Source organism: Eupeodes corollae, chromosome 3, assembly GCF_945859685.1.
Source record: "Eupeodes corollae chromosome 3, idEupCoro1.1, whole genome shotgun sequence".
Taxonomy (NCBI): domain Eukaryota; kingdom Metazoa; phylum Arthropoda; class Insecta; order Diptera; family Syrphidae; genus Eupeodes; species Eupeodes corollae.
This window is the reverse complement of record NC_079149.1, coordinates 121,518,872-121,533,637: the sequence shown is the minus strand read 5'-3', so window position 1 is coordinate 121,533,637 and position 14,766 is coordinate 121,518,872. Positions and strand designations below refer to the sequence as shown.

Here is a 14,766-nt window from a genome sequence, read left to right as displayed (position 1 = left end):
ATGAATTATTTTAACCTTTCTTTTGCCTTTTTTGCATATCGAACTTAAAAACTGCCTGACTTCTTACCATTCTAGAGAGATGAAATAAGATAAAAGAAATTTTATTAATTTTCAGTAGATTATGTTTTATTTTATTTTAAAGTTCTTTCCTCTTTTGTTTGACGAAAGCAATAAGAACAACCTAAGTAACATAATATTAACGTTAAAAAAAGAAAAAGCCTTGAAAACTCCTTCAAAAATTGGCTTACCACAATAATCAAAAAAAAAAAATATTATCCTATCTCATGCTTGTCATTTTGTCCTCAATCTCAATATCCTTAAAATGAAATAAAACAAAAATGTCAATATTAATATATTATGGGAGCTATGCCTTATCCCTCAATATCTTCATTTTTTCAAAACTCTATGGAAACTGAAAAAAAGAAACATAAAACAAAAAATGGAAAAATACATATATTAATTCGTTATCTCTGTGACATTATCTTTTCCTCCATTTGGCAAATTTCCAAAGATCGAAAACAAATAAAAAGGACAATAAACACACATACTTAATAGTTCTATTTTTTGGTTGTTTTTATAATTCTTTTCCGTTCCAGTTATTGGTCAATATAGTAAACAAAAAAGGACCTGTTTTTCTATCAAAAGTGTATACGACTACGAAAATAGTAAAACAGTTACATTTTATCTCACAGGATACACTTCGATTTGATAACAGGATAACGGATGATAACTTTGATAATAAAATGAAAAGAAAAAGAAAAGAAAAATCCAACGCGATATCCTGAAGTTTCTCATAAAAAAATATTGAAAAACTTTTCATCCTCAGAGAAAGAGGGGAATGATCAAAAGGAGATAAAATGTCGAGAAAATAAAAATTACAGGTTATCTCTACTGTTTTAGATACGAGATACTCGCCACAGGTGAAAGTACGTGGCATAAAGATAAACCAAAAGTATGTGATGATAGCGCCTCTCTCGTTTCGTTTCACTATACTATGTATTTGAATCTTCAAGCAAATGGCGGATATGTTCCACTTAAGGAGCTTATACCAAAAACTATCCTTAAACAATAAAGAGAATAATCATGGGGCGTGAAGAAAGCTATACACCACTATCAACATATCTCAACCAAGGACGACCTTAAGAGCTTGACACAACTGAATAACGACGACGACGAAGATGAAAATGAAATAAAAAAAAAAAACAATATTATAACCCCGTTCAATTCAACCATCCCTCCCCCCAAAAACTAACCCCTCTTCACACCATACTACTTACTAAAGGGGTGAAAACAGGATATATATTTGCTTTCTGAACTTTATCCAAAAACTTTTAGAGCTAACATATCAGCAGGGAGCACATCGCATCGGTTGGTACAAGTTTAAGTATACGAGTATAATAGTAATCGTCCTTGTATATGAAAAAGAGTGCAGTAAAGAAAATAAAACCTGAAACTAAAAGGAAAATAAATAATGGGAGTTATAAGTTTTCATTTCCAACCAACTATGCACATAGTTAACTTTTGTTTTTATTTGAAACAAGGTCCTGTTTTTATTCTTTTTTTTTTCTTTTTTCTTGCTCTTCCATCAACCCAAGAAAAATAACAACAACAACGACAAAAATACATAAATATATCTATAAGAAGAGTATAAAACAAAAATAACTTCAAGTTAAACTTTTTCGCTATATTTTTGTATACTATAGTTGAGTCGTATTGTTGTAAGAAGGATATCCTTGCAGGGTTGTATACATAGGGTTGGGTTTTGGGTATTAGTTTTCTTATTGTTTGTTTTAAGAGAGAACGTGAAAACTTCGGACAGATATCCGTTAATTTTGAATTCTTACATAGATATGTGTATCTTTATAATATACCAGTAAAATGGAATATTTCCAAGTTTTAAAAATTTACTGTTTACAGCTAAATTGTTTAAACGAATACGAAAATGTTATTTCATATCAAACTCATTCCAAAGAGAAACCATTGGATTTGTGTTGTTGTTTTTGGTTTCTTCTTAATATGACATAGTTGGGATTTAATATTTTGTGATTATTTAGGTTACATCAGGAAGGATATCTTGTTTGTAGCTGCTTCCTGGCGATGTTATGGTTTGAGGCCTTTGAAAGTTAAAAATTTTTCAAAAAGTTTGTATCCTTGTGTTTAAAATGAGATAACAGTTGGGTAAGGGTAGAAAAGACATAAAAGTTTATATTTCTCGATTCGAAATTAGAACATTTATTTTTATTTTAATGGGATATTGTCATACAAATTTATAGTTTAGAAGATATTTTTTCTAAATTGGGTTTTTATATTTAAAGTGATCTGTATAATGTTTGTATTAAATTTTGAATAGGTTATTTGAATATCAGGTTTTACTTCAAAAATCAAACAAAGTATTTGATATGACTATTTGATAATCTAATTTGAAGGATCTGCAATTTGAAGAAATGAATGTGTCAGGCAGTTGAATTCAAATGGTATCTTACTTTCAAAGTAATTTGAATAGAGATAATTTTTTTGTAAACATATTTCAATATTTAACTTTTTACACAATGATGGTGAGCTTACTTCTTGAAAACGTTTTCAAACCACCCTGATATGTGTTATGGATGATTTTTTTTGGACTCTAAATTGGGAGTTTATACTTGAAACTATGCCAATATTGTACGATTTTTTCCCGAAAATGTATATAAAAAAATATATCGTTTGGGGGATTTGTTTGTTTAATCAGCATTTGAAAACATTTTTTTAAGGTTTTATAATACAAAAATAAATGAAAACCTTGCTATAAAATTTGTCTTAACAAATTAGGTTTATTTAAGAAGCTTTTCAATGTTTCGAAAATTAAAAAAAATGGTTTTAAAATAAGATATCTTTTCTTGATATAGATCGTATTGTTACATTTTAAGTATAAACGTACTTTTAACATTTGAAATGTCAAAAAATGACTGCTTCATACGTGACAACTTTCCAAAAAATGTGATATTCAAAATGAATGTTTGCATTTTAAAATCTTTGTCTGTTTTCGGTTTTAAAATGTATTTCAACGGTTTTGAAAAGAAAAAGTCAGCAAAGTTAAAAATATTTTGATAAAATTTAGATGACTATGGTTAATCTTAATATTTTTGTAAAAGTCTCCAAAAATGTGTTTAACTTTAACTTATTTATTCCTTGAAATTTAACCATAATACATTTATTGTTTTATGATACTTGTTTTAAGAATAATTGTTCATAATTAGACTACTATGTCAGACTACTTTAAAATGTCAAAAAATGACTGCTTCATACGTGACAACTTTCCAAAAAATGTGATATTCAAAATGAATGTTTGTATTTTAAAATCTTTGTCTTTTTTCGGTTTTAAAATGTATTTCAACGGTTTTGAAAAGAAAAAGTCAGCAAAGTTAAAAATATTTTGATAAATTTTAGATGACTATGGTTAATCTTAATATTTTTGTAAAAGTCTCCAAAAATGTGTTTAACTTTAACTTATTTATTCCTTGAAATTTAACCATAATACATTTATTGTTTTATGATACTTGTTTTAAGAATAATTATTCATAATTAGACTACTATGAGTTTTTTATTAATAACCTGGGCTTATTTTCAATGAAATCAGTTCTGAAATAAGCTGTATTACAGCCTATAATCCGGAATACAGATTTGTTGATGTACCTACTGACAAAAGCTGGGTGTTAAACCTTACATCTTATCTTTTTAGGCATACATATTCTGACGGTGAAAAGAATTTCGATGTAGTTCTAAAGGTAAATAATTCAAAGTTCTCAACAAAATAACTTAAGTAGGTAATTATGTCAATATACAAGGACACATTTTTTGAAATATTTGAAAATCCAAAAACGAACCAAAATATTTTAAGAAATTCTGTAATTAATAAGTTTGTCTCTTTCAAAAATATGACGGTCAAAGATGTAAGGTTCTGCAAAAACATCATACGTGAAAAAAAATTATTGAACACTTGGACGTTTACGTGCTTTTTCAATTTGATTATTTTAAATATTTTTGTAAAAGCTGTTTGCACAACATTTTAAACATTGTCTCACTGCTAAACAATTTTTAAAAATTATGTTATTTATTAGCTTGATAAAAATTTTTATAATTTATTGGTAAAATATTAAACTTTTTTGTAAAAAAAATTGAATACTATAGTTCGTGCAAGGAAACAAAACAAACAAATCTTAATCCGAGGACCAAATTTTTTAGTTTGAAGCTAATATGAATAATGAATTATGTGCCTATTAAGTAAGTTACTTCAATTTAAAGCAGACATTCTGTAGATCAGCTTTAATTCAATTTTAAGAAGAAAGAAGTTTCAAATTAGAAAAATGGTCTAACTGAGTAACTTACCAAAATGGCTTTAAAATGTAACAAAATCGAAACAAATTGCTACTTTTTTTTTAAACGCAAACTGATTCTGGATCTTTAAAATCGCTTGTATTTTCGAACATTAATTTACGTTTGTATGTACAGACTACACGGTAGCTTTTTTCTTTAAATTAGTTTTTGAATGTTGGATCTTTGATTTTTCAATAGACACTGGCATCATTTTATTAGAAATTTGAATAATCATTTAATTTTCTTAGTCCTCATCTGTTGTATATCGAGAAGTTAAAGTTATTAATCTTACAAATTTTGATGAAATACGATTTTCAGACAGAAAAATTATCAATGTGATTTTTGAGACCCATTAAGAGGTTTTCTTTTTGCTTTTAAAGGACGATCTTTGTACCTGCCATCGATTTTTTCTTTACAGAAAATCATAAAAAGCAGACATTCATATTATAACTGATGATAAATACTTCATCCAGAAAAATCATCCAATATTTATGAAACCCTTATACATCACAATATATTTTGACATCTCATACGCACTCAGGTACATTGAAAACCTTTTAAAAAAACTTAAATTGCTTATAAAAATGTAATACATCCCAAAGGTAGTCAGTTATGTAATCCTTACACACGTATGTACGGACAAATTCCTTTTACACAACATAAAGCAAAAGCCCCATTAAACTCACTCACTCATAGAGTCGAAAGAGATGCCCCAAAATATAAAAATAAAAATTATGACCTTTTTTACAAATAAATAAATAAAAAAAAAAACAAACAAAATAAACTTTAAGATAAATCGCACTCTGTTAACATTAATAAAAAATAAGCTTATAGTATTTTTTGTTTGTGCGTTATGTTATGCTACTGCTTATGTTCTGTTATATAAATTTTATGAACTTCAGAATACAAAATGTACAAAGTGTATAAATATTTCTTTATTATAAACCATAGAACATCAAACAAACAGCAACAACAACAACAACAAATAAGAAACATTAAACAAAAAAAAAAGAAAACAGAATCATAAATCAGTCAGGTAAATAAATATATATATCTTGCAACAAATAATAATAATAAAAAATAAGGAAAGGACGAGGAGCAGAGGGTGAATATATGTATATATATGTGTGTAGCATAAAAGAAAATAAAGGACCTCTTATACCCATTGGCAAATTGCCCAAAGGGATTTCGCTTCGCAAACGGACAACCAACCGACGAGATGATGACGACGGCCAAAAGGACCTTTAGAGTCCAGAGAGCATCAGGGCACCATTCCAGAGAGAGTTATACACAATCATCCGTTGATTGATTGCGAAAAAAGCAAAGCGACGAAAGGATAACAACATAATACACAGACAAAAATATCCACACATATGTACATATATAGAAACAGGTTGAACGGACAACAACAAAACAGGGACATAAATCCCATTCCCTGTAACCCTCTCCCCCCAAACACCTGACATTTTTCATCATTTTATCCTTTCGATTTTTATTTTTGCCATTTATTCTTTTTTTGAAAGCGCCACCCTGGTATCTATATCCAATTTTGGTTTTGAAAGGAAAGGTGCTGAGGTTAGGGGGGTTGGGGGAGTGAATTGTGTGTTCATGACACCTCTCTTCTTCTTCTTTCTCCTTTTTTTTTACTTTCATTGTTGGGATGATGTTTAGATGATGGAGACTACGCTGCTTTTGGTTTGATTGACAACCTTTTTTTGTGTTGCCATTTTTTCTAACCCAAATACCAACCCCAAACCTATCTTTCCCAAAAACCATCCATCGTCATCGTTCAAAAACTTTTTTGATGACTCTTAAAAGTTTTATAATAGCCAAACATCTGTATTCATATAAAATATCTCTGTTGGTATATTTTAGACAAAACAGAAAAAGAAGTAAAAGGTTAATGGTAAACAGATTTCAAAAGAGTTTAGTTCATTTAAATTTAAAAAAAATTGCTCTTTGAAAAACTTTTTTTATATATTCGGGTCTGTCTCTATTAAAATAGACAAGAAAGAAGAAGAACAACAACAAAACAAACACACATTTAGTTTGAAAAGTCATTTTTATAGAAGGCCAGTTAAACAAGTTTTACTTTCAGAGCTGAGCGCAACAGCACTGAGTTAGAGCCAGGGCACAGGGCATTGAGACACATTAGGGCACAGCTCGCCTCGCTCTCTAACAATATTTATGACATGTTGTAGATTGGATCGGAGTCGCACTCAGATTTGGAGCTGGACAGACAGACACCTAGCCTCACCGCAGGGCTACCTACCTATCTTTCTGTGAATTTCGGGTCCAAATTGAAGAGAGATGAAAAACAAAACATCACACAAAAAAAAATATACACAAGATGAAAAGAAAAACTATCTCTGGGTAACCTGGGCATAGAATAGATAGATACGGCACAGGTAGACAGGTAGATAGATGATGTCGATGTGAAGTTGGCCCTTGGAGTGGGCCTATGTGCATTTGTTATGAACAAAAACAAAAAATCAAAACGAAAAAATAAATAAAACAAATCGTAGTTACCAGAGTCAAAGGTAGTTAGGAAGGTAGGTATAGTTTCCATATAGAGGCTCAGACAAACGCATGACAAGAAAAGAAGAATTTGGGGTGTGACCGATTTTGGATTTGAAATTGAAGTCGAAGTTGAATTTGAATCCAAAGTCGAACCAAATCTAATTTGAGCAGAGATTTATAAAGTCATATTAGGAAGATGTAAATGTTTTCTAGGTAGGCATACAGAAAACTGCATAACATCTCTACGTTTACCTTTTTTTTCGGTTTCTAATTTTAATGTTTATTGCTTCTTTTTGGTTTTGGGTATTTCTCAAACTCCTAACCTATATCCATCTACTTTAATTTTAATGAAAGAAATGCTTACAATTACAGCAAAATGTTTTGTATTTTTCAACACATCATTATGACCATAAGAAAAGGTGTAGGCCTGCACGCAGGTACATACTTACACCTATGTTAACTTATATCTGCTGAAATGATCAAAGTGAATTAAGTTAATTTTTATATTTGATGAAGTAGCGCAATAAGGTGACTTCATCTTTTGTTAATTTTGAAGGCTATGGAGACCTTTTTTATATTTTATACCCTGTTTTTTTATATTATTTATGATTTTATTTAAAAGAATTGTTTATGAAAATAATGTGATTGCAGAATGATTTCAGGTAAATGGTACTAAGATACTTAATGCTTATTGGTATAGTATTTTTTGAGATACTATTAAGAGAAGTAAGAAGTTCTCACCAACATGGTTTATGTAATATCTTAATTTTGTTTGACAATTAAGTACTCAAAAAAAACCTTAAGAATTGTAAATCTTCAATGTTTTGATTTGAATGCTTGTAGGTATACATATTTTGTTATTCAAGTAAAAACATTTATTCAGAAATTCTCTTCATAGATAAGGTTTTAAATACTTCTAACTCAAGGTTTTATATGATTTTTACTAAAATGAAAGTCAGTGCACAATTTTTATTTTGTTATCATTTCTATAAATAATGAAATAATGGTTAAAGTTCGGAAATAATCTACTGATTTATGTTTTCTACATTTCGTCGCCTACTAACTATAACAGAGAAGAGAGACAGTATTTCTTATCTCATATTGAAATTTATTGTATTTTATATTTAATTACAAAAAAACCTAATGCAATTGTATTCTATATCAGAAAATAATTTTAAAAAAATATATGAATCTGTAAATTCATTTACATGATTATCGATTGTTCCTTCTTGTTTCCGAAAAAGAGTTACATTACAAAATTCTAATTTATCATAAGTACCAAAAAACCACAACATGTAAAATTATTTTGGAATCAAAATATCGAAAAAGTCAATATATCGACATATTAAAAGGTAAAACTGCAATAGATGAATCGATTTGTTAAAAAAACTCAATTTAAATTGATCTTAATAGTACATTAGCTTTGTATATTGTGATTTCAGAGTATTTTGTAATTTTTCTCTATTTGTAAGTTTTTAAGAGTTTTTTTTACTGAAAAACTGTTTCACCCCACGTTTTGGTAAATTCAAACTTAATAAAGTGCATAGCTGACAAAAATTCAATTAAGTTTTAGAATAATTCAATTTTTTAAATAGTATTTTATTTAATCAAATTATTATTGACTAAATTATTTTTCTCATTATTCTAAATAAAAACGTATAAAGAATACTTTAAACTTAACAATTTCTTTTCCAAGCGAATATAAAGGATTTCTAAGAAAGTTAAAAATTTAAGAAACAAATCAAAATTTGTAAAAGATGCTACGAAATGAATTTTTGCAATAATCCAAATTATCACTTAAAGAATCTGGAAAGGTTTGAAATAAATTGCAGTTTTAGTAGTTCACTAAACTTTAGAAAATAGATTGGTCTTTTAAATATCACGGATATAAGTAGTTTCGAAAATTCAAGCTAAACAGAGTTTAATAAGTTTTAGTATAAAAAATCTCTTCTCTTTTGAAAATGTTGGGGTGCGTAACTTCTACAAAAATAATTATTAGTGGTAAAATCAGCTTAAAAAAATTGTCTGATGTAAGTATTTTTGATAAAACGTAATCGAAGTCAAATGTAAATAAGGAATATGTATAAAAAGGTATAAACATTTTAAAAATTTAGTATAAATACATTGTATATAGCTTTAGATACCTTCGAAAATGCTTTTGATAATTTGTTTAACTTCAAATGTAAATTCTTTAAAAATGAATTACATCGTTTTTTGAATACATTTAGGCATTCTTTATATGAATTCTTCAATATTTTAAAGATGAAAAACAAAATTCCATCCTACTTCTCAAACTTTCTATATATGTGAAACTGTTAGAAAGATCTGTTTGTTTTCACTTTATTCGAAATCAAAAATGTTTTCCCCATCAAATTATTTAAAACTCTTTCGATCGCCAAAATGTCATAAACTTGACTAAAACTTCTGAAACCCTATGTTTTTAACTTGAGGTTATTAAAATTGTAAAAAGCTTGGTGAATTAGAATAATTTGAGTAGCGTATCAAACATTTGATCAGAATTTGATAGAAAAGTTTTCAAATGAGTAAAGATCTTAATTCCAAATGAAATAATGTATAAAGTTAAAAGGTTGAAAAAAAAGAAAAGTTGTCCGGAGTAAGTCCATTGATTTAAATCTTGGATAGGCACTATAACCTATAACCTAAGTCTATTGGTTATATTTTACATACGAGTATGTCGTACGATGAATAGAAATTTTGTCTAATGATCTTTGATAATTTTGTTGAAGAATTTCAAATGAATTTGCAAACAAATATCAATCACTACCCTTGTTTTTGAAAAATATACGAGTTTTTAATAACATGAACAAAATTATTTCATAATATATTTTAATATCAGATTAATAATTAGAAATAATTCGACAAGAAAAACAAGTCTTAATGTTACGTTATGATTATATTATATTATATATTTCTTAACTTTTTTCGAGTTCTGCTAGGCAGACGAAAAAGTATGTTTGGAAAGAATCAATACAAAATAGATTGTAGAGACTCTTAACAAGAAATCAAAATTGTGTAAGCCAAAAACAAGATTTATGTATTGTTAATAATATTCAAATTTTGATGTTGTCTAAGAAAATCCTAAATTAAAATATCGACCTTAAATTAAGAAACTACAGAAATCAGTTTTTGGCTAGTTTTTTTGTAAATCGATGATATCTACTAGTAAAATCATTTCAAATTATATATTAATTCAAAAATGAATGAGACCAATTCAATCCAATATTTGGAAGCTTAGGCCATTTGAAAGTAATGATGAGTTAAGGATTTAGTGTATTGATTTTTGTCTCTTACGTTTAAGAACTTTAGAATATTTAAAAAATAGTTTTGGTCAAAAAGTTAAATAATCAACTTTAAATTATTTTTCTAAGTCTTAAAGATATTTTGAGATTTTCAACTGTTTTACCATATTTTTGACAGTTCAAAATTACAGAGATAAAAACATAGTACTTTTGCTTTACTGACAAAATTTAATAGAATTTTATACTCATTTAACTTCATTTAGTTGATTTATTGGTATAGTTTATAAGATCTTCAAGCTTAGCCAAAAAAAACTCTACTGTATGCAAAAGAAGGACTGCCTCACTATGCTTAAGAATGTGTGATTTTTCAGATATAAAATTATAAAGTTTTCCAAAACAATTGATATTACTTTATTCGTATTATCTTTAAGAAAAAAATGTAATTAAAAATGTATAACAAATCCTTTCATAACTTACAACTAAAAAACTTTAACATAAAAGAAATCCTTCTTAATTAAAAATTCCACACATCATAATAATTTCACTTATAGTATGTTATAGCTGTCATCGTTGCAATTAAAACCTAAATACACAGACAAAACAATTACAATTGCTGCACACATTGTTCTGTATATCCTTTTGTATTGTCCTGCTCTTTTATAAAACTAACCAAAAACAAGTTAAACAAACAAAAACAAAAAGAATAAATAATATAACAAAAGATAGAATATTGTTGCAACAATACGTAAGTACAATACAATGTTTAAAAAAACAAACAACAACAAAAAATATTTGTAATCCTACCTTTGTTTCATATTCATATCCACTCTTATAGAAAATCAGCTTTGTTGTTGGATTGTCGGTTAAAAAAATTCGTTCCTGATGTTGCACAGGGTATAAAGTTGAATATTGTTGTTTTTACTTTTTGTTTTATTGTTGTAATCTAACCAAAGATGAATTTGGGGCGATGCGATGTGATGATGCTGCTGATGGGGAGAAGGACTCTTTTGCTCAAAAAAGTTGTAGGTGTAGGGCGTGTGTTTTATTTTTATATTTATATATTTTATTTCCGAACAATAAAATTCAAACAAAACAGGAAACACACTCTCGATTCTCGAAAAATAATAAAACACTCTCTTTTTTAAATTACATGTATATGTTAAAAATAAAATATTTTGTTGTATTTTGTTGCGAAGAAAAATGGAGGATTTTCTTTTTTCTTACTTCCTTTTTATACAATTTTTCTATTCAACTTTCACTCACGTTTTAGGTCGTTTTCGTTACTTTATACGTACATACGAAGAAGCTTTGATGGAATAAATTGATTTTTGTTTCGATATTTTTCATCAAGAGGAAGCACTTAACTGTGTAGAGGCTAGAAGTATGTATATTTTCAATCACATTAAAAAAAGGATATATTTCTTTTTTATTTTTGGATTTTGTTTTTGTGGTGTTTATCCTATACAACACTCTAAAAATTTCACGAATAGGTCAAAGTTCAAGGATTCTATTCGTTTTTATACTACAGAGAGAGAATAAAATATCGACGATATAATATAGCAAATTTTAAGTTGAAAAACTCTGAAAGAAAAATAACATAGGATGGTTTATTGTTACATAGCTGCAAAGATGTGAAAAATCCTTAAAGCACACACAAACACACACACCGTCGTCGTAGTCGTCGCCGCTGCGAACTGGTACACTCACATCACACTCTTTGACACAACACACCCAGGCAATTTTTTGACATTTGCCAAGGAAAAATAACACGTTTTCACTTCAATTTTATTTCGAAGCAAAAAAATAATGATTTTCTGATGTTTTGAAAGCAGTCCTTGGGAGAAAATAAATGAATGAATTTTCCACCATCGAAAGGATGTCAAAGAATGCGATTTTATTGTGTTTTATAATTTGATACGAATTTGTTGTAAAAGGAAGGAAAAATATCAATAATTAACAACACACGAAATTTATACACACAAAAAAAGTGTACAGAAAAATATATTCAGGACACACAGGAACGGAAACAGGAACACACAGCACAGGAATTATAATAGAGCAAAATTCACCACACTGCGCTGCTACTGTTATTACTATTCTATATTGTATCCTCAACAAGGATAATGTAGAATGATGAACAACAAAAAAGTCAAAAATAAAAATATAAAAAAGTTTCTGTAGAACTTCAATATATTTGTAGGACTGATGTGAATTTTTGGTGTGTTGTGTGTTCCTTGAAATGTATATTCGTTTAAATCCAGCAGATCACAGGCAGAAAATTGTGTTCGCCATCTCAGCCAACATACCAACAGCCCCGTATCACAGAAAAATATCCTCTTTCTATAATAAGGACACAAAATACGAAAAATTTCCCAACCCGATTCCGATTGGAAGTGAATTTGGCCCCAAAAACTGGATCCACTCTCAGTCTTAATTCAACTCAACTCAACTAAACTCAACTCAACACAACAACAAAAAAAGGCCAACCTCGCTTATATCGTGTATCGTACATATCCTTTTTGCGGATGAACCATTTTCAGGGGAGTTTCAAGTTAAATTTATTTTCGATGAAATGAAATGAAATCAGTGGTGAATTTCGCACACCATACTCTCTCCCTGGTGTTAGTGCCAGTGCTAGTAAGAGTCCACCCGACCGACCGACATCGACATCGACATCGACATAGAGCGAGGCACACTCAATGTCAAACGATTGGGGTGGGTTGTGTTGGGCTGTGACTGTTCCAGTGCCCGTGCCTGTGCCTGTGCATGTGCCTGTGCCTGATGGCTGGTTGATTATGGGTTCTGAAGGAACAGTTGGACAACAGGGGGTGGTTGTTTCGACATCGTGTGTCGAATATCCTGCCAAAAATTTCTTTCGTTCAGATGAGGGTATTTTCGAGCAAATGGGTGGTAGATGGGTGGGTGGCTGACGAAGGATGGTTCTGGTGGCTGACGAGCGATGGGGTGGTTGGGCGAAAATGGTGAACAAGAAGAAGTGTGACGTTGGTGTGGTGGTGGCTCTGGGAAAATTTTCACATTTTCGACGTGTGCACCCGCGCGGGTGTGGTCTTCTAAGGACTTTTTTTTCTTCTTCTTCATTCATTCAACTATTTATGATAATCCAACAGAGTTAATATTGAAACTTAATTTCTTTTCAAATTCACTTTAAGACAAAAAATCTTATTCATGACACAGTTTTGAAAGTTTTGTTATTTTTATTGGATTTTTTAAATTTTTCTGACAAAAACTTTCACACCTAAAAAAATATACTGCAAGGATATATACTAAAGACAATTCACATAAATTTTTATTATTTTAGGTTTCACAGAGTAAATCATAGGAAATATCCTTGCAAGGACGCACACATGTATCACACACAATCAAAATTCATATAAAAGATAGAATTATAAAATATTTTTTATTTTTTATGTAAATAAGGACCTTTTTTGAATTTTTTGATATTGTCCTTTTTACACTCTGCTAAGGGGGAGTTTTATAATTTTTCTTATTTATGATTTGTAAAAATACTTCAACCGCGATATAGTCCCGTACGAACAGACGTTTAATATAACGGCACAACACAACTGAGAGTTGAAATCCAGAGAGCCCACACAAGAACCCGTATTATGCTTGGCTCTGCCGTGACACAGACATTTTTAGTGTGTGGGAAATTTTGAACCAGGCACGAAAATTTTCAGCCGATGATGATGAAGTTGATTCTCCTTTAGAGAATAAAATCATACCCTCGGTCTTCTTCCAGATTCCACTTCTCGGGAAGGGAAATTTTTACCTTTTTTTCTAGAGCTGATAGTTTTGAGATAGAAAATGAGAGCAAGAGAATAGAGAGAGCACACTGAGATTGAGATTGAGAGACTGAGAGAAATTTTCCGTGATAATTTTTTTGATATGGTGAAGTGTAAAATGAGAAGTGATGATGATGAAAAATGAGATGACCCTTAACCGTGGAGGCAGAAAGACACAATACACGTGCGCTGCGCACCACAGTATCCGTTAAAAGCTGATATGGGTCTCAAAGTCTTAAGAAACTTCAACCAAATGAAGAAGAAGTAGTAGAAGAAAAAGTCAAAAAACCACTTGATACTCAGAAACACCAAACAGACCATATAGAAATACCTTTTTGGTCTTTAGGGCTTTTTATGATGATGTCTTGTGGGGGAGAATAGGAAGAACTCGTTTCTTGAGGAATTTTTGGTCTTCCAGTAAAATGCATGATAATTATTATGGTAATACTCTCACTAGTGCGCCTGGTCATACATAAAACGGGACCAAAAAAGGGTTAATTGACATTTTTGTGAACCTGTTTTTGAAGTCTTTTTTTTCCTTCTTCTTATTTCTTTTGATGTTAATTTTTGTGCGCACGATATTGTGTGTTGTGAGTTGAAGGTAAACAGACACAATTGGGTTGTACTCTTTGTCGTTGTCGTTCTTCGTTGTCGTCGTCGTGATGTGAACTTCCTCTCTACGCACCAGCAGAATGTGTGTGTACTTGAACATCAATATACAAAATTCACCACGACCTTTATTATGTTTTTGTATCTGAAAGTACAACCATCAAGAGTCTTGGAGCTACAAATAGATTTATTCCCACGATTCATTCATTCATATGAGCGAT

At 29.6% G+C, this 14,766-nt stretch overlaps 1 protein-coding gene across 15 annotated transcripts in view; it reads right to left on the bottom strand.

The window, feature by feature from the left end:
* Positions 1 to 13,747, bottom strand: part of LOC129951674 (protein turtle) — a 156,637-nt gene extending 142,890 nt beyond the window's left edge. For 4 of the 15 annotated variants that reach the window (XM_056063925.1, XM_056063937.1, XM_056063931.1 and 1 more), the window contains exons 1-2: positions 13,575 to 13,738; positions 10,938 to 11,714 (exon numbers count right to left, since the gene is read on the bottom strand). The gene's annotated coding sequence lies outside the window, so the exon portion shown is untranslated. Of the gene's footprint in view, positions 1 to 10,937; positions 11,715 to 12,113; positions 12,133 to 12,202; positions 12,417 to 13,574 lie in introns of those variants that run through there. The other 11 variants (XM_056063934.1, XM_056063930.1, XR_008782214.1 and 8 more) reach the window with 10 other exon arrangements.
* Positions 13,748 to 14,766: the final 1,019 nt, after the last annotated feature.